Source organism: Protopterus annectens, chromosome 2.part1 (genome assembly GCF_019279795.1).
Source record: "Protopterus annectens isolate FY-2018-M chromosome 2.part1, PAN1.0, whole genome shotgun sequence".
Lineage (NCBI taxonomy): Eukaryota > Metazoa > Chordata > Ceratodontiformes > Protopteridae > Protopterus > Protopterus annectens.
In genome coordinates, this window is record NC_056729.1 from 1,120,232,173 (window position 1) to 1,120,255,166 (window position 22,994).

Sequence of the window (22,994 nt, forward strand, 5' to 3'; positions counted from 1 at the left end):
CCCTAAGTCTCTCATCACACGTTCGATCTTTAGTGTCCTGCCACCAATGTGGTAGTTCATGGGTACATGTTTTTTTCCAAAGGGGATGACTATACACTTCTTGGCATTAAGCTTGAGCCCATGGCTCTGGCACCAGGCATCTGTTTCTGTAAGGCCCTTTTGTAGAATATCCACATCATTTGGGGATTCAATAATGGCTCCCAGTTTGCAGTCATCTGCAAACTTTGTTAGCCAGAGTCCCTTAATGTTGGCCTGTACTTCAGAGAAGTAGATGTCAAACAAGAGTGGTCCCAGGACTGAACCCTGAGGTACTCCACTTGTAACTTGTCTGGAGCTGGATTTGGAGTCAGCTACTTTTACAGTCTGGGTTCTGTCAGTAAGCCAGTTGGCAACCCATCGAGTGACGTAGGGATTTATGCCCAGCTTAGTAAGTTTAGCTATGATTCCACAGTGGGGGATGGTGTCGAAGGCCTTAGCGAGGTCCAGATAGGCTGTGTGGACTGCCTTACCCTCGTCCTCAGCTCTGGAGACCAATTCGAAGAAGTCAAACAGATTCAGGAGACAAGATTGGCCCTTCACAAACCCAAACTGGGTGGGGTCCAGTGTCTGGAGGTTGCCAATGTCTTTGTTTATAAGTTCCATGATAATGCGTTCCATGCCCTTGCAGATCAGGCTTGTCAGACTGATGGGACGGTAGTTCCCGGGATCCAAGGTGGATCCTCCCTTGTGGAGCGAGATAACTGTAGCTGTGCGCCACTCAGTGGGCATGAAGCCTGAGGTGAGGCTATGATTAAACATGACACTTAGGTGGGGTGCCAGTTCATTTTGTAGTTCATGTAGTACACAGCCTGGGATGTCATCTGGTCCCATGGATGCTGTATTCTTAGCTTTGGAGAGTGCTGTTTCTACCCATGTGGCTGTGATTATTGGAATTTGGCAATCTTTTGGTATTGAGATGGGCCCTTTATGGGGTGACAGGGGAGTGAAGTTGGCACTAAATCGATCTGCCAGGATATTGGCAATATCCTTGGGATCAGTATATTTAATGCCATTTTGTTGTAGTTCAGAGCAGATCTGAGCATTTCCATTTAGATTCTTGACATAACTATAGAATGCCTTGTGGTTGTCTTTGGAATCTTTAGCAATGTTATTTTCGTAACTAACTTTTGAGGATTTTATGAGGGATCTCAGCTTCTTACTGAGGCTGGTGAGGGAGTTTTTTGCATCCTGGGATTTTCCTCTTTTCTGCAACAGTTTCTTCCTTCTGTTGTATAGTTTGTTTATAGCAGTGTATATATCTACATGAATATACAGAAATACATGACAGCTGCAAAGACATGGCAATTAGAGGGTCCTGCTACTCCACACTGGAATTCTAAATCTGGAAATATATATATATATATATATATATATATATATATATATATATATATATATAGAGAGAGAGAGAGAGAGAGATATGCATCCACATTCATATCCACGTATATGCATACATGCATGTATATAGAAAGGTTAATAAATACATACATATATATATATATATATATATATATATATATATATGTATAGATATATATATATATATATATATATATATATATATATATATATATATATATATATATATATATAAATATATGTATACATAAATATACAGAAATACATGACAGCGGCAAAGACATGGCAATTAGAGGGTCCTGCTACTGCACACTGGAATTCTAAATCTGGAAACTCACTCACTGGAAGTATTCCTTAAAATGGGGAACTATGACATCTGTGCTGTAACAGAGACCTGGATAAAGGCAGTAGGAAGCACCCCTGCAGTACCAGCCTTTACATAATTCCACAACTTTTGGCTAAACAACGTGGACTGAAGCTCCAAAGGTAGTGGTATATTCATATTCATAAAGGATGCACACACCTCCATACTGACAGACCGACATTATTAATTACAGATCATGCAGTCATAGCTGACATTGGATAAGACAGTGGTTCAGGTTGTTGCCTGCGATAGGTCCCCACGCATTTCCCCAAGACTCACACTCCTTGTCCATAAACACCCAGGAGAATATTAGTGTCTAACCTAACACTCTCATACTGACTGACTTCAACTACCCCACCATTAAGTGGGAAAGCTATTCATGTACTGATGCACATGCCCATCACATCGACATGGTCCTTCCTAACATGGGTGACTTTTGCTCTACACCAATAGTCAACACCTCACTTGTTATATCTGAAGACAAAGTAATCACCTTTGGAAATCCACAGCCATCCTACCCCCACTGCAGAGGTAACCACCATGAAAAGCATTTCCAAAGCTAACTATGGCCTCATAAAAGCAGAGGTGGCTAACCTCACATCAGCCATGCAAATGGAGACAAGTTGCATGACAGCTGAATTAAACAACAATGCACTATGAACGCATACACAAATGCATGGATACCACCTTGCCCAATACAACCAGGACCCTCACCTCCAAAAAAAGGAAGCTGATCTGGTGATCCCCTGCTATAAAGAAACTGTACAACAGAAGGAGGGAACCGATGTGGAATAAGGTGAAGTCCCAAGGCAGGAAATAAACCCTTATCAGCCTTAATGAATACTACTAAGTTATCTGTGAGAACACACTTGGAGCACATAGTAAAGACAGCCACAAGGCCTCATACAGTTATGTAAAAATTCTCCATGGCAATACCAAGAACTGTTCTGAGCAACTAAACAATGGTACCTTCCAGACTGAGCCAACAAATAATGCCAATACACTGGCTGGCATCTTGAGTGCAAACAGTACCCCTCACAGCCCCAAGGGACCAATCACAATACCAGTACCCCACCAGCGACCCAGTATTACTGCAGCACAGGTTACAACACCACTGTCCAAGGCCAAGAATACAGCCTGTATGGGACCTGAGAATATCCCTGGCTGTGTTCTACCTGAACTACAGAGTGACCTGACACCTTACCTGTGTGCTCTGTTCAAGCACAGCCTCACCTGATGGCTTTGTCCCTACTGAATTGTGCACTGCTATAGTCACCCTTCCCCACAAATGAGGTGTAACTACAGACCCTGGGAAGTACCGCCCCAACTGTCTGACAAGTCTGTTATGCGAAGCTATGGAATGCATCATCATGCACCTAAAAAAGGGATATGAGAATCTGCAGACTCAGAATTCCACACAGTTTACCTTTGAGAAGGGTAGGTCATACCTGCTCATTCACCCTGGTCAACCTCTTGCCATCAGTCACCTGAGCTGTGGATGAAGGCAAGGTGACACCTGCTGCCTACATTGGTCTTGCCAAAGCCTTTGATAACATTCCCCACTCACTAAGCTCGGCATCAACCCCATTATCACTAGGTGGGAACAGAGGCACAAACATAGGGGTACATTGGACATACTGCTGTCATACATTGAGACAGTTGCAGATGTTACTGGGTTTGTTTTAACATCCTTTATGAGGAATATGACGTCAGTAATAAAAATAGATGAAAGTATTTACTGACTGCATTCCCCAGAGTCCACAACTGATTTACCAAGGACACCAACTGTCTGGTGAACACACAAAACATGATAGACAGACATGTGGCCAGTCTATGGACAGTGTGCCAGTGGAGAGGTATGCCAGAGACATACCACTGTGAGTCATGCCGTCACACACTAAATGCATGTCCACACAAACCCTGTCAATCTATCATTCCACCATGTGAATAACAGCACTGATGACAAAGAATCTGTTCAAAAATCTGGAGATATGGCCCCCATGTTGGTTGGCCATCTCCACATGTCCTGTGCTGTGACGTACTGCCACCCACTGTATGTGAATCTGTAGGCCACCACCTCTGTAATGTCCCTCACACAGGCAAAGGAATGGGGCAAGGCACACATTAAGGAATGTCCCATATGTTGGAACTAGCAGCAGTGTCCAGGCCCACAGCACAATAAAATGTGGGCACCTACATAGTGGTATGGCCATAGCAATCCCTGATATCTGCACATCTATACAGAGAACAGACAGAAAGTAGACAGACAACAGGTTACACATTAGGATGAATGTATTGAAAGATACACGTTTGAAACTGAAAAGTATGCCATTACTACATGACAGCAGTCCCCAATTACGTGTCCAAAGAACATAGTAGTCTATAGTTAATATCAACATATCAGATCAATATCCAATAGGAGATACATATAAACATACAGCTCAAACACCTAAAACAAGATACTCAGTATTCAGAGTCCAGCTTTGCATGCAGGGGTGTATGGTTCCAGTACTACAATCTGCAATCTACTCTTACTTGAAAAAGCACTGTTAAAACTACTAACAAAATTATACCATATGCAATAAACTATTTCTGTCAACCAGTGCACTGCAGCTGGTGTAACATGCAAGTGTTACTGCATATAACTTGGGATACTACCCATGTTCATAGGTTCATACTAGGCTAACTGCCCTTGGGGACCATTTTAAGACTAGCCAATTATCCATGTGAGAATCAAACCATGCCCCTTATGTCTGTAAGGTAAGCAACTTAACCATTATACGTTCATATGTTCATAGGTTCACCATTATGCCAATCTCTCCAAAGAGAATAGATTGTGGTATTACTCATGTATATCCAGGTGTCCCATACAGTATACTCACACCCCTTGCTAATGTAATGACACCACATAGAAGCATATTATGTACAGGGAATTAAGTACCCTTATTAAAGATGTCATTACCTTGCTATTTTATCAGACTGGAATGTGATTACTGGTTTCCAAGGATAAGTGTAAGCATTGCTTAAATGTAAATGCTAAGCAGATTTGGGCACTGGTAAGTGAAGCCTACACGGTGTAAGCACCTATTCGTTTAACCAAACATTAGCCCCGCTTACCGTCGGGCAAACCCACACAAACCTGCTCAAAACTGCCTGAATCACTCTGTATTCAACAGTTCTTGCTCTGCCTAGCAATAAAATAAACAGCCTTGCAGGGCTTGAACCCAGGATCTTGCACACCATAGCCTATGCAATTTACCAGTAAGTCACCTCAGCTGTATTGCTTGAGGATGTTGTCTCAAACATACCCTTCTTTACACCAGTTTACAATAGGGAAGAGACAAGTGTGCAATTAGGAAGGATTGGTATCTATGAATATATATATCTGAATAGAAACATACACAGAGAGACAGTGAGATATGTAGGGAGATCCATATATGTGTACAACAATATATAGATATATTAACAATAAATACTGGTGTGTGTGTGTGTGTGTGTGTGTGTGTGTGTGTGTGTATATATATATATATATATATATATATATATATATACACAACTATATATATATATATATATATATATATATATATATGTGTGTGTGTGTGTGTGTGTGGATCTACTTCAGTAGATCGAACTTTTAAAATTCGAACCACAAATGGCTGAGACCATATGTTCAAACTTGTAAAAGTTCAAACACTGAAGAAAGAAATAAAAAACAAAAAACAAAACTAAATGTCTGTAGCAAGAGGGCTATGCCCACCTCCACCCCCCTCACCCCCCTTACTTAAATATACCAACTCTGAGATTGCATTACATTGTGGAAAAGGGAAATCTTCCCGTTCTGCACTGTACAGAGACCTCCATTCAGTCTGATCGAACTTTTACAAGTTTAAACATATGGTCTCCGCGATATGAGGTTCAAACTTGCAAAAGCTCGATCTACCAAAGGGGATTCATATATATATATATATATATATATATATATATATATATATATGAGCCACACACACACACACACATATATATATATATATATATATATATATATATATATATGTATACATGTCCCAAAATGCCCATACAAACATATGCTGCTAATAGACCACCAACTGGGGCAGCATGCACAGTTGGATACAAAAGCAGCCATGACACTCACATCTGCCCCCCCACCACACACACACACACACACACACACACACACACACACACACACACAGACACACACACACACACACACACGGCCCACATAAATGAGTGAGCAGTACACTACTACAAAATCATGATAGGCCATACACAATGGCCAGACATACAACAATCTCTTAGCAAAACAAAATGTCTGAACACAGCAAAGAAAAATACAACCAGCCAGTAATTCACACATGTTTATTAAACTCTGATGTCTTGGCAAAAGCCTTCAAGGAGTAAACATCACCAGAAATACATGCCTTAATCCCAAGAAGTAATTATCATCTAATTACATAACTGAATACACAGCCTCCCATTCCACTCGTCATTTAACCCCCTATGGGATAAAGTATCACAGTTAATATTAATACACTGAAGTCTGCATAACAATTGTCCTTTTATGAATGTTTCATCGCACTGAGGAACAGACGTTTTCAGAAACAGTACCTTGAGACCCAATACTTTCCCCATGGTGTGATGTATTCAAATGAAAAGATATAGAACTGACATATTTCTTATCAGTAATATGTCTGACATGTTCTAACAGCCTAGTTTTAAAATGTGTTACTGTCCCCCACATAAAATATGCTACAAGGCTATCTTAGAGCATTCCCTATACACCTACCTCTTGAATGTACAGACTTCAACATGTTTCCCAGCCATTCCCCTCAGCAGGAATTACATCACTAAATAATGATAGACCTGTATACCTATCCACTTATTAATGCATGACATCTGGACAAAACCTGGAGTAATTTGTTATCAGAAGCCCAAATACACAGCCATACATGAAATATTGCTGTTATACACTGGGAAAGGTACTGATGTTACAGGGTTTGTTGTAACATATCTTTTCTGAGGGATATAAAGTCAGAAAAATTAAAAGATGTTATGATCTTGATAATACAATCACCAGAGTATGCTACTGATCTGCCACGGACAACACCTGCCTGGGGAACAGCCCATACATAACAAGCTAACCTGTAGCCATTATATGGATGGCCCTACAGTTGAGAGCAATGCAGAGACAGAACTTTGTCAGACTGAAACCCATGCAGAAGTAGTATGTGCAGACAAACCATGTTAAACTAGCAGTATTCCAAACATATAACAGCAATACTCACATTCTGCTCCTAAGTCCTGAACCTTCCCCACCATTTAGTTGGCTTGTCTCTACAAGTCTTGTTGTAAGAGGTAGTAGCCCACACAACTCCAGGATGTCTTCCTCACAAGTAAGGGAAAGGGGCAATGCCCACATGGAGTACTCATTTATAGGAGTGTGTTGCCATGTAATTGGCTGTTGGAAGAACTGCACAACTGCTCTGCATGCAATTAGCAAGTGAGGAACCCCAATAGGTGCACAGGCCATTACCTGGTCATGAGCATCACCTACAAAAATCATGCTGCCATCTATTCAAACCAGCTCTATCCCTGTAGTGCACAGGGAGAGAGAGAGAGAGAGAGAAATAACAAATGAGACAAAGTGGAAAAGAGAAAAAAGTTAAGTGGAGCATGTAAGTAAGTAACTGAATCTAGTACTTGGTCTGTAATAATGTGAAATATGGTTTGGAGGAATAAATGTCCCAACAAGACATGCTGTACTAATGTCCTGCTAAACAGCTGCTATGGCCATAGCATCTGGCCCTCTCTGCAGTGGTAGATATCACAGACATACCTGTTAACTGTACAGATCCTCAGAGAATATCCACAGTTTACCATCATGTATTTTTGTCTGTTCCTCCTGAGATCTGTACTTTACTGGCAAATAGCTGAGGACTGAAGTCATCAGGTAATGACAAACACTCGAGTTTGAGACTAGACATCCTTAAGAATATTCACTGTAATGCTAAATTGATCATTCTACGAACTTCCTATTTTTGTAGCAAGTATATTTAAAGTCTGTCCCTATTTATCCCCCCATTATTTTAGGCATTGTCTAGATGTGATGCTCTGAGAGGTTGTGAGGAGGGAACACAGCTCATGAGCCTGACCCTGTGAAAAGACAGCTCATATATGACAACCACAGGGGTGTCTGTCACAGTTGTGACTGCCACTGCTAGGCCAGTTAATGGGATGTTTTCCATATCCACATTACCTGTGATTATGAGTATGACACATGTTTGCCTTGTAAAGCTAAGACGGGTCTATATCAGATAATCAAACTTTTAAAAGTTCGAACACCATATGGTCAAGACCATATGTTCGAACTCTTAAAAGTTCGAAAATAAAATAAAATAAAAAAAAAACAGAAAAAACCTACCTGAAAGCTAAAGCAGGGGGACAAGCACCCCTGCATCCCCACAACCCCCGCTCTTTAAATATGCTAACTCTGAGATCGCACTACAGCACAGACAATGGAAAACTTCCACTGCGGCACTGTACGATTATCTCCATTGAAACGTTCAAACATTTAAAAAGTCGATCATATGGTGTCGACCATATAACGTTCGAATTTTTAAAAGTTCGACAATGTGATAGGAACCCAGCTAAGACACCTACAGAGGGCATGTGCATAGTAGAGTACTGTTGCAGACGTGTATTGAACTGCATGTGATATATTGACTTAATAACATTCAACTGTACAGTGTTCTGCTGGATAATAAGCACATTTGTGACTGACATCTATAGTCACATACACATATACTTGTGTTATGTGAGCCAAACCATTGGCAAGTCTGTGAGCAATGGCATTGTAACATAATAGCCTACTTATGACTGTTGGACATCTCCCAGCTTATCACAGTGATGTCAGACCCTACTGTGCAATCAACGTACTAATATATGGAGCTGCTATATTAATACAGTATCAATACTGATGTCCCATTTGACACCCATTTATGTGCGCCATTGTCCAGACATACTGCTGTAGCAGGTTGAGAAGTATGATTGAGCATGTTTACTAAAAACGTCCAAAAACTAATAGGCACAAGACAAGATGAGCGTACACTGCAAAAGTCCAACAAGGTTTAATAGCTGAATAAACAAACTTACAGCAATCAGTAGTCCGGTGCACACTCCGGTAACTGCCAAGCAATAAAAAGTTAAAAACGATCTGGCTGCACAGAATCCAAGTCACAAAGTGTAAAGCGCTTTTCATTAGGAAACACTTCTAACTTCTTCAGACAATAGTGCTCAGAAAGAAAAAACACTAAAACATGTTTTTGCAGGGGGCAAGCCCCCTGCACCCCCTCATGTGGGGGACTGTGCCCCCCACACACCCCCACTTAAATATACCAACTCCGAGATCACACTACAGTGGGGAAAAGGGATTATTCCCATTCCGCGCTGTAGTGTGACTGCCAAAGTCAATGTTCGGAGTTTCACTACATTGAACAAGTGGACTCGGTGATGAGGGGTTCAAAGTAGTGAAACTTTGAAACATATTGACGGAACCTATTCTGACATATGTACTGTTTTACACTGTGATGTGTCATGTCATCAACTACTGACAGTTATCATTCTTTGCTCACAGTTATTTACCGGGAAATACGAGATGAATGCAGCTGAGACCAATATTCTGAAGCATATAGACTACAAATTCTGGCACACATCTGCCATTGTGGAGGGGTAGCTGCAGACAATAGACTGCTGGTTCTGTGCAAATTATGCAGTACTTTGTTAGTATGCTGGCTGTGGTTCCCCTCCTTGTGTTTTCTCAACTTCAAGGAATGGCCATATCCTGATGGGGCCATACCTCTCAGCTGTACAGATACACCCAGGTTATCCAGAGGCAGGATTCACATATCTGGTCAGTTTACCATCACATTGTGGTTTTGTGGCTATTCATTCATGGGTTTGCAGTCGGGAGTAGAATGGGCAGACATCAGAGTTTCAGACCACACACTCCATGACATCCATGCTTCTGCACCCCCCCCCCCATTATTCTCTCCTCCACTTAACTTTATGTAAGCAATATATCAGAGGTATCCCTACAGTTGGGCCTTTATCCCAGCAGTATTTATGGCCTGATCCACAGTCTTTGCAGTAGGCCATGGTGAGGTATGCTCCTGGCATTTGTCAACATGGCCTTGCAATAGTTTTCTGTTCACTATTAGGTTGTTAGTTGGGATCCCTATGGGTGAGGCATGGGCCTTTGCCAGAGGACTGTAGGCCATTTGAGAGTGCTGTAAGCCATCTGTTACTGCATTTCTACATGGAATTGTGGGGGTGGGGTGCACACCTGCAGACTTTAACATCTGAAATGACTGTAGTGGTGCGGCTACTCTGTTGGCTTCCATTTCATATTGAATTGTAACCTATCATGGAGATAGGAGGCATATTAGTGGAGTACACATGTTAGATCTTAATAGCATATATTTCACTTTCAGACTTCTTACCCTTCAGATCTGGAATTCAACTGCCAGACCTGTTGTAGTATGTCCATGTAGGTCTGGTGGGGGCTGTTCACCATTGCCATCATTGGGGGCCTTAGCTCAGCCTTTCTTCATTGTCATCTACACCTTTCCTGCTGGGTGAGGCTGGTGGTGGATATGTGACCCTCACTGACATCCATGTGCGTGACATATTGACACCCACAGTTCTTTGGGCCATCACACGTACTACAGTGGGGGATGTCACTTTGTGTAGTGCTGCCTAATATGTTGACATGTTGACATCAGTATTTGTTATTAATTTCCTGCTGTCCCATATAGCTGTCTGCTGCAATCCCATTCAGCCACCCAATTCCCTTGCATGCCTGCATCCATATCATAAATACAAGTATGAGAACATACTACTCCAAGAGTGACTTACTTTGTTGCTGAGCCAGTATTGAGGACAGTGCTGAAGGGCTGACTATGTTGGATGCACATAGTACACTCCCTGTACATGGTAAAGCTCAGGTAGTGTCATGTTTGGTATCCCTTTTAATGTGCGAGTCGGAAAGAGGTATCAGTCCCTGGCTCCCTACAGTGTCAATGTGTGTGTATGCATTGCCTCTTTGCCAAGGCCTGGTCATATTGTGCATGCCTCCTTCTGCCTACAGGGGCAGGCTCAGGATGTTCCTCCTCCAAGTACCTCTGTGCCTGTGCTGCCCTTGGCAGTGGTGGGGGGCTGTGTGGCCCTGCCCCATGCTGTTCATGCTGCAGCTGTTTCCGCAGGATCATATTGTGTAGCATGGCACATACTATGATCATTTGTGTACATGTAGCTGGAGAGTACTCCAAGGCTGCACCTGATATGTCAAGACAGTGGAACCATGACTTGAGCATCCCAAACACATGCTCTACAATGATCCCGGTTTGTGTGTGTGCCTCATTATAGTGTTCTTTTTCAGATGTGTGTGCATTTCTGATGGTTTTCGTCAGCCAGAGCTCCAGTGCATAGCCAGCACCCCCCCCCCCAGATGGCCATATGGGATGTCCCCCCTGGCAATCACCTGATACAGCTGTGAGCAATGCCAGATGTGGGAGTCATGATGGTCTCCAGGGCTGCCAGCACACACATTCATGATAATGCCCTGGGCATCGCACATGACCCGGCAGTTGATGGAGGGGAAGCCCTTGCGATTTTTGTAGACCCTGCCCCGCTCAACAGGTGGTGCTTTGATCCGGATGTGCGTGCAGTCTATAGCACCAACTACTTCAGGGTATTCAGAAATATATGTGCTCATTGGCATGTTGTGTCATGGCATCCAGGAACTGGTGGAGTACCCTGGATGCTGAAGCCTGTGAGACCCCCCATGATATCCCCATTTGGTCTTTGGAAGGTACCTGTGGCTAGTATTCTTAAGCCTAGACATACCTTGGTATCCACTGGTATGGGTTCCCCTCTATTAGCTCTGTGTGTAAGGTGTGGCAGGCACAGCTCAACAATTTGCTTTAGAATGTCCCTGTCCACCCAATAACGCTCTTTCTCCAGCTCATGTAGGCCATGGTAGGTTACTTTGGGTCTGTACACTCTTCTCCTTCTCCTCACTGAGTCGGTTGTCAGCATTCTCCTCCTAACCACCCATAGTCTCTAGCACATATTGATGGAGTAAAGCAGCAGCAGCAGCCTCTAACATATTTAGTTATTTTTGCCAGTTAAAAATCCCCCATCTGTGTACACCAGTGGTGTAGAGTTTGTGGGAAAAATCAGTCTATAGGGTGTTTGCATAGTTTATATTAGTGTGCTGGGCTGCTGCGTGTGTAACTGGCTGATTCTGATGCATTCCACTTGCCAGCTATGCTAGTTCTCCTTGATTGCCTTCCTACTGCTGTTTCCCCTTCCCACTTCCGCCCTATTTAAGCCCCGTGCCACACCGCACATACCCGGTGCTCAAATGTAAACAGTTCTGCTATTTCCACTGGTTTTTTTTTTTTAGACCTGCTGCACGCCATGCAGACCCATTTAGCTAATGAAAGCTCTTTTAAACAGAAATGCCCCTGCCTGGATGCAAACACGGTCTGCATTTCATGGAATAAGACAATACAGCCTCAGACTCACACTTTTCCTTACCTGTGCTTAGCTAAGGGCAAACACGGGCCACAGAGCTCCAATAAGCTTATGGCAAGCATGACACACACCCTTATGAAGTTATTCAGCTCTTATACTTGCACTGTTGTATTCCTGCACATACACACTTTGAGGAAATCTGTGATTCAGTACAACTCCCCTCATTTGCATACCCCAGTGTGTACATCCTTAGTTATTGCACTTAGACCCTTTCCTCTTGACAACCAGTATTTTTTACATTCTGCATGCCACTGACTATAATGGCAAAATGCAGAATTATCTTAAAATTGACTTCTCATTTTTTTTTATTTTCGGCATGATCCCATTTGCGAGCCACTGCCCTAAGCTTAAATGGCCGTGATCAGCCAAAAAAAAAAGTTTAATTTAAAAAAAAAGTAAACATTTATTAATGTCAGTGGCCTCATTTGGCCATTGGCATGTGTGTCTGACTGTAATACATGCTTTCCATGCACTGTCCTGCTTCCGTTTGCTCAGATGCAGAAATGTATTCAGTTACTAACTGAATATTTTTCTGCTCCGACACTGTTCCTGCATGGCCAGCTTCGTGGATTGCAAAATCACCTCATAGGTTCATAGATTAGTACTAGGCTAATTGCCCTTGTAGGCCATTTTAAGCCTAGCCAGTTACCCCATGTGAGAATCAAACCCTGCACCTTGTGTCTGCAAGGTAAACACCTTAACCATTATGCCAACCTCCCACCCATTTGCATGGTTTTTATCGGCAAATGAGGTGATTTGCATCCCACACAGCTTTCCGTGCAAGAACAGTGTAGGGCCACTCATGCACATGAAAACAACACTTTCCTGGATCGCTCGGTGGCCATTTTCCATGCAGGAGCTCCTACACTATTCCTGCATGGAAAACGTCCGTTCCTGAATCCCGAGGATATGTGTTGCTGTGGCTACTTTTCAAAGAGTATGCCTATTCTCTGATGAGTAATTTCCTTTTTAGAGGGGGACAGTAAATTGTGTACAGTAAAGCAGAAACAGATAGTAGATCTTTGTTTCACTGGAAGCCTGTTAACAGCCTGAAGTAATCAGCAGTGAAGTGTTCTGCAGTCTGCTAGATGAGCAAATCTGGCATTTGTATTTTCAGTTATTTGTAATCATTGGGTATTATAAGCAGAATGGAAAGTGAGATCAGAGACCTCAATATTTAGTTTTCTGTTTTTTCTATGCAGCTTTAAATTTTTCATATTTGCATGGGTTACCAGTGTCCTATACATTAGCAAACACCTAGAATGCAAATTTTCTCTGTAGAACAGTCCATAAAACTGTAACCAATAAAGCAGCAATATAGTACAAATACCTTGTGCATCAACACGCTTAGTGTAGCTAGCTGGGCATCGAGTGGCAATACTTATAGATTTAGTAGAATTCAGTATTGTGTAAAGACACAGAAGCACAGAGCCCTGAGGGACTCCACTGGTGACTGACCTCTTTGTAGAGGTGGCCTCTCGAATCCTAACCCCTTGGCAAGGGAGCCCGCAGGATTTTTTGCAGGGGGGTGCAAACCCAGAGCCCCACCCACATAGCTCACCCCGCCCCCTGTCAACACAGCCCCGCCCAAGTCCACCCACCCCAAGCCCCGCCCACACAGCCATTCCAGTGTCCCATTACTTGGCTATTTCTCCCCATTTACTGTAGACACTGTTCAAATCTGTGTGCATACTGTTTTATGCTTTAGTTCTACAATGATTACAGGCAGTTGGATTTAATTTACAACTTTTATTTCAAACATTATAGCCCAAACACTGAGACATTTACTAAACCTAAACAAAGCAATAGTCTTACAATGAAAACAGACTTGGCATTAAAGCTTCTCTACTTTTGAAACTCACATTCAATGAAACAGCATTGAAACCCACATTCAAAGAAAATGCATCTGACCAGTGGCAGGTTATTTACCTTTGAACTGTTTAAGCAATAGGCTCCTTGCACACCGTTAGGGCCATGCAAAAGTTTTAGATTTACCTGATTGAATTATATCCCTTGTATTATACAGCAGCACTTGTTTGAGTGACTCTGCTGAAGTAAAAGTAATCTGAATAATTCCACATTAAAGATATCTGAAACTAATGAAGATGTTGTTGCTGTATATTTCAGTGTTTCATTTACAAATACAGTGCCTGTTGCAGTCAAAGAATAAATTGCCCATGTTAAATTAAAAAAATGGTAAGCTGGTATATTGCAATAGAAAATGGATGACAAGCTGAAAAACAGGTTCATAGTTATTAGGCATCTCATCCAAAGGAGGGCATCCTGAGGACTGCAGCATACAAATGTATATGCTGTAGGAATAGAACCTCAAGCCTTTACATTAAGATGCAAGTATTCTACTTGTGGTGCTACTAACATAGCTTTAAAACGTTATACCACAATAGAGATACCATTTGCTAAACAAAACAGTTGCACATTGTAAATAGACTTGGCATGAGCAGCAGTGAACTTAGCTTCCCTTAAAACTCACAGTTCCTTGAAAATGCACTTGAAAATTCCACCTGTTAACTCTAACTTGGGCATTTCACTTTCTCACAAACATACCACACCCTCAAGGCCTCAACCTTAGTGCAAGAAATCTGGACAAAGCCTAAAATAAATAGGGACAGATTATAAATATGGCTCTCAGAAACTTAGAAAATTGCAAGAGTAACAGGATTTGTGTTGGTATGCATTTTCCTAAATGACATGACATCTAAAACTGACATGTCTCATTTAGCAACTTCAATCCTTTTAGGAGGAATATGGGTCAAAAATCTGGACAGCTGAGGGGTATGCTACCTCCCTCTAATACACACACCAAATAATTCTGGTCAGACAAATTAGTTCTGGGAAGGTTGCACTGAACGGCACCGTGCTTGAGCTGAAGTGGGTGAAATCCTGGTAGCCAGTGATAACTGATCTGCAGCTCAGCATTGTGGAGCATTAGAGCATTTTAGCAGAGCATTGTTTCATCACTACCTATTGTGTTTGCACATAAGCTGTAGTTATTTTAAACATTTGCCTTTTTTGATTACTACAGAGTACATTTACCCACCAGAGCTATTGTGTTTTGACTTCAGTGTGGAGCTAGTTGTTGCAGGGCTTGGCTTTTAAATAAGGTAGCAATGCTTATTTACCATATACCATTAAAGCCACCCTGACCCAACTACAAGTGTACTAACACACAGACACTGCTAAGAGACACTGGTCTGCAATAAAATTTAATGAGCTTCTGAAAATACTGTAATCCTGTCCTTTTATTACAATGAATATAAAATACTTCGAAATAAGGTAAAAAAGCTCATAATCTTAGACGGACAAAACTACTTTTCCACACTTCAAAATAATAAAATCAAACCCTCAGAAATTTTGGAAAGGTATCTCTACTCTACTTAACCCCAGCAAACCAGATACCCCTACCCCAGACCCAAACGCTCCTGACCAAGACTTGGCTACCCAATTTAACTCTTTTCATTGAATCCATTTCCAAATTAACGCCATCTTTCTCCAACACCACTACACTGCTACTACTTCCTCATTCCCATCTACTAACTCCCATCCCTCCACTCCTCCTACTACTTCATCAGCTTCATCTGCCCCTAATTCTCCCTCTTCACACTCCTTTTTTCTCATTTAAACCTATACCCAACTTCTACTATAAAGAAATTCCTTATGAAACTGAAGCCATGCACCAATGCTCCTGATAACATCCCTTCTTACTTTCTTGGCAAAGCTGCTGAAGCAATCACTTACCCTATTAGCATTTTAATCAACTGCTCTATCCAAGAATGTATAGTACCCCAAGTCTGGAAAAGGGCCTTTATCATACCTCTACATAAAAGGTGGCAACAACAACAATGTTACTAATTTCCCCCATCGCTATTCTGTCCCCATCTCTAAACTCCTAGAAAAGTGTATCCAACTACAACTCCTTCCACATCTCTTAGATAATCACCTACTAACTCCCACACATGGAGTCAGACCACATCATAGCATTATGACCGCCCTCCTCTCCTTCCTTGAAACTGTAAATAAAGCCCGACTCTGGCCAAATTGTTTCTACCCTACTACTCGACCTCTCTAAGGCCTTTGACACACTCTCACAGCCTGCTACTAACTAAACTTTACCCATCTCCCTCCTCCTTGAACTGGTTCTCCAGCTACTTATCTAACAGATCTCAAGCAGTCAAATGGAAAAAGGCCACCTCCTCATTTCTAAATACTCCTACTGGGGTACCCCAGGGCTCTATACCGAGTCCCCTTCTCTTAAATATATTTATAAATGATTTCCATAACTCTATCCCATTCTCAGACATCATCCAATATGCCGATGATTCTGCTATTATCTGCTGCCACCTCTATCCCTCACTCCTAAAACTGACTCAAGATGCTTTTACAACAACTGAGCAATGGATGAAAAGGAATCACCTAGCACTCAATGCCTCTAAAACCAAATTAATGTTATTCATCCCCTCTAAGGCAACTTCTTTCAATATAAACACATTCCACATCTCTAGACAAAATAATCTACCCCTGGAACTGGTGTCAGAGACCAAGTTACTTGGGGTCCAAATTGATACCAGCTCAAATTCAACTCCCACCTACAGTTAAATATCAAGAAAACCCGGTATGCTTTACCGACAAAATCATTACCTTACACCTGCTACCAAAATCACCCTCTAACTCATTTCTTATCCTCTCCCTTCTCTATGGAGCTCCACTCCTAACTAATCTACAGACCTCCAACACAACTTTCCTCTTGCTACAACAAAATTGCCAAGTTCGCTACCAACCACAAGTCCTCCACCCACCACTGTTCCTCTCTCCAAAACTAAAAATGGCTAGAGCTACCCAGTTCTCACATATACTCAACTAAATCTTGCACATAAGCTCATTTTCAACCCCTCCCTTTGTCCCTCCCTTTCATCAGCCTTTAAAATGCACCTTCCTGCAAGAGTATCAAGATCCAACAATCAAAATCTATTAGAAGTATATAAACCAACTAGTCCCCCAGGCAAAAATCTTCTGTCTTATGGCCTTGCATGCCTTTGGAACTCCCTACCACCTTCCATTCGCACCACCCCCAACCATTTTATATTTAAAAGATATCTTCACTCACATCTAGTATCCCAGTGGGAATGCTCTTGCTCCCACACCACATAACACTTGCAAACTCCATCTTCTTTCTTCCTCTGTTTCCTCCTGCAACTTTCCTAATTACCCACCCTAACTCATACATATTATTATTCCTACAATAATCAGAAAGAATATACTAGGCCACACTTCCCAAGTATTGCTTTCCTAATACGTTATTGCTTCTCAGTACTTTTGTGCATTGCTTCCCAATATGTTATTATTCCTCAATATTGTCATGAAATGCTTCCAAATATGTTATTTCTCAGTGCTTTTGTGCTAAATTTCCCTTTAGTCTGTATTACCTATTAATTTCATCACTAGATTGTACTCGCTCTAGTTGTATTATTTTCAAATTGTTATTTCTTGTATGATAAACTTCTGTGTAATTGTATAATTTGTATATCTATTAATAACCTACTTAGTTTTGGAGCTTTTCTCCCCAGGACTCCATTGAAAACGGGTTCATTTGGCCCAATGGACTATCCTGGCAAACCAACTGCAAATAAAATAAATAAAACTGTCATATGCATTTCAATACCCAAGGCTTATACATTATCTAGTCATGTAAATATTCTCTGCATGGCAACAACGAAAAGGCTTTCAATGCTGGAAATTCTTTAACAATATACTTACTAAAGCTTACTTGCATCTTACAATATCCGACAAGCTTACTAAAGCTTACTTGCATCTTACAATCTCCGACAAGCTTACCTGATGTTCATTAAACCATGGCTACTTAAACAGAGCAACAGGGCACTGTGACAGCATACAGTTCCAGAATAAGAAGCATAAATCAACAGTACAAAAATCTGATAGAAAACCAGAACATTTTGCAAAATCAAGGACAGATGAAAAGCCACGGTCGTATTTGTGATCTACTTTGGATGGGGGAAAACTCTGCACATTTACACTGCATAACTGCTCCTTGCCTTCCATGGACACATCCAGAGCCACTACAATGGGGAGAGTGGGGTGCAATAAGTATGTCACAATTTGAAATGTCTCTGGCTGACAGTGATGGCTCTGACACTCATACCTCTCAACTTCAGAGCAAGAAATCTGGACAAAGCCATACATAGAACTAGAAGTGTGACAAGCCCAAAAATAAGGCCAATTTTTAAATATTGCTCTTATAAATTAAATAGAACAGGTAGATCTTGCATTAGTACAAGTTTTCTGAAGGGTATGAAATCTGAAACTCAAATGTCTGCTATTATTTTCTAACTTCAATCTTTAATGACTTGCCACTAATTTGCCAGAAAAACACAATTTTATGAAAAACGGACCAAAATGTGATGCAAAAATACCTGTCAAAAAAGGGACACCTTTTTAATATTAACAGTTAACTTGAAGCAGCTAACAAAATAAGAGCATCCACATGCATTTCTGAAATAAAGGTAATCTATAAGTGATCATTACAGTTATATATAATTGTAAACCCTCCACATTTTCTTCCAAAATTGCCATTTTGGAGGAGGGATTATTAGGGAGAGCAACATTTTGAGCCAGAATTGGGGACAATTGAGATGTTTGGATATTCCTAATCTACAAAGTGATTTGCACGTACCTCTCAACCTCTTAATGCAGGAAATCTGAACAAGGCCAAATATATTGGGGAACATACAAACACTACTAAAAATTGCTCTTGTATAAACGTAAAGACAGTCTTGCATTAGCATGCATTTTTCTGAAGGTTATGACATCTGAAACTCAATGTCTGTCATTTAATGGCTTCATTCCTAAATGATTTGCTAGAAAATCACAAATTTGAGAACAAACCAAAAATAAGCAGCAAATATCTATTCATTCTGCAAAGAAATGGACAACTGAGAGGTATAGTTCAACCGGGGCTGTCTGAGCTTGCTACCCCCCCTCACAAAATCATGGTCAAATGGAGCCTCCCCCCTGCAGCCATTCCAATGTCCCATTTATCATAAACTCTAATGTGCATACTGCTTTACTTCTGCGATGATTTAGGATTTCATTTGAAAGTTTTATTTTGCATTTTACAGCACAAACCCTAATACATATCTGTTAAAGCAATGCAGTCTCACAATGAAAATAGACCAACATTAAAACTTCTCTGCTCTTGAAACTCGCAAGCATTGAAACAGCACTGAAACCCACTTTCAGAGAAAATACATTTTGCAAATGGCAAATATTAACTCTGGGCTGTCTACAAAATCATTGGCCCCTCGAACATAACATACACATGCTCTTCGATACACCTTCCTGACTGTATTACATTATATTCCTTGTACAATACAGTACAGTTGTTAAAGGGCATTTTAAATTTATTGTTTTGAACATTTTTCCAGTAAATGAAACAAAAAGCATCCACTAATGACAAAACTGCCCAATTCAGAACATTTCCATCATAAAAAGTCTACTCAAGTCCACCAGTATCAGTAAAAAATATACACAATCTCTGAAGTAGTAAACTCCACATTGAAAAAATTTGTAACTAATAAAGAGGTTGCTGCTAGCAAACACTATTTATAGATAAAACAATGACATTAAACAATGACATTTAAAGTGCCTGTTACTCTTGAAGAATAAATTGCTTTTGTTGCATGCAATAAAAAAATGAAAAGCTAGTAATACCGCAATAGGGAATGGATAGCAAACTGTTAACAGGTTCATAGTTACTAGGTATCTTTGCCAAAAAGACTGCAGCATCCACCCCCTTTACAACACAATACAGCATCAGCAATGCATTTACCTACTGTGGGAGTAGAACCCACAGCCTTCAGCATCTAAAGCAAGTACACCATCTGTTGTGCTATTAACAATGCAAGCAGACTAAACACAAGCAGCACTAAACTTTTGCTCCCCTGCAGCTCTCAGCTCCTTGTAAAATCTACTCCGACACCCAACTGTATCTCTGAACTTTTCAGCACAAGAAACCTGGAAAAAGCCAAAATTTATTGGGGGGGGGACAAAAGGCCAAAAACCAGGGACACATTTTAAACATTGCTTGTATAATGTTTGAAAGTTGCTAGAATAAAATGCTGTGTTACCACCATACATTTCACTGCCACGTCTTGAACCCAGGGGACCCCGTGCAAAACAGTCAGAGCAACATACCACTACGCCAAATAAACTGTTTTGTGAAAGAGGAAGACTGAAACTTAAATAGCTACCATTTAGTGAATTCAGTTCTCACCATAGCACAGCTGTCAGCCTCTTAGCACAAAAGACCTTAACAAAGCCAATAATGGGTGACTACTACAACCACCAAACATTCAGTGAATTCAGTTCTCACCATAGCTCTCAACCTCTTAGCAAATAACACCCGGACAAAGCCAGTAATGGGAGAATATAGCCCCCAAACATATTCAGTGAAATCAGTTCTTACCATAGCTCAACATTAGCAAAAAACCTGGATGAAGCCAATAAATACATGAACAAAGCCAATACTGGGTGAATACAGCCCTCAAACATATTCAGTGAATTCAGTTCTTACCATAACTCTCAACCCTAGCACAAAACCTGGACGAAGCCAATAATGGGGGGGGGGGGATACAGTCCCAAACACAGGGATACATTTCAAATATCCATCTTGTACACTTAGAACATTGCTAGAATAAAAGCTTTTGTTAACATACACTTTCTGAATAATATGAAGTCTGACAAGTGTGTCCATTTTTTTTTAACTTTTGTTAACCAGGAAAGTTTGACTTTGGAAAAAAAAAAAAAAAAAAAAAAAGCTAAAAGTTTTAGCAGAGGCCCAGGGAAAAACACTCCAGACAGCCAAGAAAAAAAACAGAGAACATGTAGCTGTCAGGCAACAAGGACACAAATGCAGAAACCACAGATTTTATGAGGAACAGAAAAAGTATGAGGGAAAATCCTGCAACATTTTCACAAATGGTGGTGGGTAGGGAATTCAGGCTCTTGCCACTTGGGCCCAAGGTACAGGGTTCAAGCCTTATTCACTACCCACCACCATGTACACCTGGGGCATTTCACACACACACACACACACACACACACACACACACACACACACACACACACACACACACACACACACCGCTTGCTAAGTGCCTGGTCCTGCTCCCATCTTCCGTTTCACACACCTAAGTGTCAGGTCCCACTCCCATCCTCTCTCTTTCTGAAATTGCTGCCGCTTGCTAGGTCCTGCCTGTGTGAGTTCCCGCTCACAAACCTTAAACTGACAACGATGATGTCAGCACACCTGCGACTGGACTATTTGGACTCCTTCTTAAAGGAGAATGTGCGTAAAAAAAAAAAAAAACTTTTTTTTTTTAATTATTTAGCCGTAGCCGATTCCAGGGGGGTGCAAGTGCACCCCCTTGCACCTGCCTGCGGGCGCCCTTGCCCCTTGGGTCCTATCTGTGAGCCAGCTAGTAATCCAGCATGTTATAAAGGGGCTTATGACTACTTCAGTAAGTTTGTTGATGGTGCCTGAGTGGGGTATTGTAGCAAATGATTTACCCAGATCTAGGTAGGCAGTAAGCAACACTCTTCCCTCATCTATTGCCTTAGTGACATTTTCAAAGAAATCCAGTGAGCTGAGTAAGCATCATCTACCTTTGGCAAAGCCAAACTGGGATGGATCCAGTGTCTGGAGATCTCCTATGTCTTTGTTGATAATTTCCATGATAATGTTTTCTATGACTTTGCAAATAAGACTACTCAGACTAATGAGTCTGTAGTTTTCAGGATCTGTTAAAAGTCCCCCTTAAGAAGGGGGGGGGGGTGCGACCATCATAGTCTTCCATTCTCATGACACAAAGTCTGTTTTTAAGACTATAGCTAAACAGTGACTCCAGGGGTCCTGTTAAGTCATACGTTACATTGTCCAAGAGGTATCCCAAGATCTTATTGGAAGGCCAATAAGGCTTTGTTCTTGGCTTTAGCAAATGCAGCCAGTACATGCTCCCTGGTTATAGCTGGGAGGCTTATGTTTGAGGATATTTATTGGGGGATGGTTGGGGGAAAGACAGGGGTACAGTTGGAACTAAATGTGTCCGCTAACAGGCTCACTATATCTCCAGGTTCTATGAATGTGGGACCATTAACCACCAGTTCAGCATATTGTTGTGTGCTGCCCTTGAGATTTCTGAGATAGCGGAAGAAGACTTTATGATTACCTTTTTTCTGGGAGGCTATCTTAACCTCAAAGTTGGCTTTGTTGGACCTAATTAGCCCTCTTAGTTTCCTATTTAGTTTGATAAGAGATTTTTCTTTATGGGAATTACCCTTTCTTATTTTTGCCACAATATTTTTTCTTTTGGTGTATATACTGTTTAATTTGGCATGCCACCAGGGCAGTTTGTTTCTGGGGCTAGTTCTGGGCTCACTTCTGGTAGGTACAGCAGCTTCTACACAGCCATTCAGCCACTGATATGGCAGTACAGAGCTTTTGAGAGCAATTCAATGTAGGTTGCTGTGCTCTTGGGGTTTGGATAGGCACTGACTTTTGACAAACCATTACTTAATAGGA